This window comes from Chiloscyllium punctatum, chromosome 29, assembly GCF_047496795.1.
Source record: "Chiloscyllium punctatum isolate Juve2018m chromosome 29, sChiPun1.3, whole genome shotgun sequence".
Lineage (NCBI taxonomy): Eukaryota > Metazoa > Chordata > Chondrichthyes > Orectolobiformes > Hemiscylliidae > Chiloscyllium > Chiloscyllium punctatum.
Genome location: NC_092767.1, coordinates 50,520,558 through 50,522,890, shown reverse-complemented (window position 1 = coordinate 50,522,890; position 2,333 = coordinate 50,520,558). Strand labels below are relative to the sequence as shown.

The following is a 2,333-nucleotide window of genomic DNA, read 5'->3' as shown; positions in this document are numbered from 1 at the left end:
CAAGAAGACGCGATCTCGACCCGCCTCTCACCGCCCACTGGCCTCACACCGTCCTCAGGCTAGGCCTCGATCAGGAGGACTGGGGCGCCTGGGCACCGTCACAGAAAGCGCTTCTATACACCACATTTCCCTCGCCCGTCAAGCGAGCGGGGATTCGGCGCTGGGCTCTTACCTGTTCACTCGCAGTTACTAAGGGAATCCTGGTTAGTTTCTTTTCCACCGCTTAGTAATATGCTTAAATTCAGCGGGTTTTCGCGTCTGATCTGAGGTCGTACCCAGAGTCCGAGGATGGCCAGGCCGCACCGCCAGCCTACGAATCCCCCGCACCACCTCTTAGTGGGCCGGCAACGTCTCACCGCGGACGGGAGGTTGCCCGACGCCGCGACGGTCAGAGAGCCAGCCACCCACACGTCGCTCACCACCCTTTGCCAGCGATGGTGTTGACGAGTGGCCGCCCCTGCCGCCTCCAGCGCCGCGGGGACGTGCTCGGCGCAAATTCACGGGACCGGAGACCCTCCCCCGTCCACGGCGGGAGGCGAAACTCGGAAGTGCCGGCAGCTTACTCGAGCAGAAGGGTCAGCCTGATTCCTGCCTTGCCGGACGCCCGGTCACGGGGGTGACGACCCGCCGCCCAGGACGTGCGAGGCGCCAGCAGACAGAGACTGCCCGACGGTCAGAGAGAGCGATAGAGGAGTGCTGATACACAAGTAGCAAATGGTCGCGCAGGCACGCCACGCACATCGATCGCCAGCCGCGGAACGGCACGGCCTTCAGTGGGGCCGGCAGGCGACGCCGCTCCTGAACCCAGCGGCCCCGAGCCGGACGAGTTGAGGAAGGCACGCCGACGGTGACAGGGTACGGAAGACACAGCGGTGGCCTTCTGGCGACTTGGCCCCCGACAGCCCGACGTTCCGATGTTCCGCCGTCCTCCCGATGGCCAGGAGGACCGTGCGGGGATTGGCCGGCGGTGTGGTAGGTGTGCCTGCACGGTGATGGAGCACACACCACGCCCGCCAACCCCTCCGTACCTCCCGAGACCGGTGGCAGGACGGAGCAGAAAACGTGCGGACTGAACAGGAGAGCCAAGAGCCAGCGATCCACGCGCGTGCGACCGTCCAAGTCACAGCGTTCGACGAAAACCTCCTCCCTCGGCCAGGCACTCGGTGCCAGCAGGGGAGACTGGATCAGACGCCCCGCCGGCCACTTAAGGCCGAGGACGAACCACGAGACGGGCGGCTGCAGCAGCGGGCGGCCTGCAGCTCCCAGCACTCTCAATCGATCAACCATCGAGTCGGGTCAGCGTGTCAAACCGGCGAGCTCCACGGTCAGGCCGGCGGCGCACCAGCACCGGACCTCCGCGGCTCCCTTCACTCTTTCCACTGCCAGCCAACCGAGAGACGGACCCAATGCGGACGTGCAGAGCTTAGGCAGACCCCCCACTGGAGGCTCAGCACTTCGTGGCAGCTCCGTGTCCCAAAGACCAGGAGGGCGGCGCACACACACAGTGTGAACCACCGACAGCCATTCTGGGACCGGTGACAGCCGTGCTGGCCCCACTGCCACGACACAGACGGACACCAGGCCGCGCTCCCCGGCGGGGGGATGGCGTCAAGCCTGACGAACGGAATGTGCAGGGTGGGGAGGAAAGGCCAAGTGCTCCGACGCCGGAGGGCTCCGGAGTCTGAACTTAGGGGGACAAAGAGGACGGGTCCTCTGCGACACCCCAGCCGCGCTCTCGCCAGCCAAGGCGAGTGCGATTGATTGCCAAACGACCCTCAGACAGGCGTGGCCCCGGGAAGAACCCGGGGCCGCAAAGTGCGTTCAAAGTGTCGATGATCAATGTGTCCTGCAATTCACATTAATTCTCGCAGCTAGCTGCGTTCGTCATCGACGCACAAGCCGAGTGATCCACCGTCAAGAGTTGTCTGAGTTTGTTTTAGGTCTCTCCCTCGCCAGAGGAAAGCGACCCGGACCGCACATACACTCCCCACCTTGAGCAGCAGCCACCTGCACGCCGGCGTGTGGGCGGAGCAGGGTGGCGTGAAGCTGTGGGGAGCACCAGCCTGGTGCGGCCCGCAGAAACATACGTCTATTGGGGGGAAAAATACAGGGCGCCCAAGAGGCGATACGTGCCCCAAAGCACCGCAGCGACGGAGGCAGGATCACCGCCACCATGTCGCCCGCCGAGTGTCACGAGGCATGCAGCAGCTTTGCCCTAGGAAAAGCAGAGGCGGGAACGGGGACCGGCCATCGGTTCGGCAGCGTCACTGACGCGTGCACGTGGCGGCGTGTCGGCGAGCGGACTTCTGCGAGGAGGCGAGAGCGGCACTCGC

General features: G+C 65.1%; 1 non-coding gene and 1 pseudogene across 1 annotated transcript; both read right to left on the bottom strand.

Annotated features, from left to right (window-relative positions):
* The window catches only part of LOC140454696 (28S ribosomal RNA), an 8,019-nt pseudogene extending 7,747 nt beyond the window's left edge, over positions 1 to 272 (bottom strand).
* Positions 273 to 1,769: 1,497 nt separating this feature from the next.
* Positions 1,770 to 1,923, bottom strand: LOC140454693 (5.8S ribosomal RNA). The gene has a single exon (XR_011952741.1). It is a non-coding gene; the product is annotated as a 5.8S ribosomal RNA (ribosomal RNA).
* Positions 1,924 to 2,333: the final 410 nt, after the last annotated feature.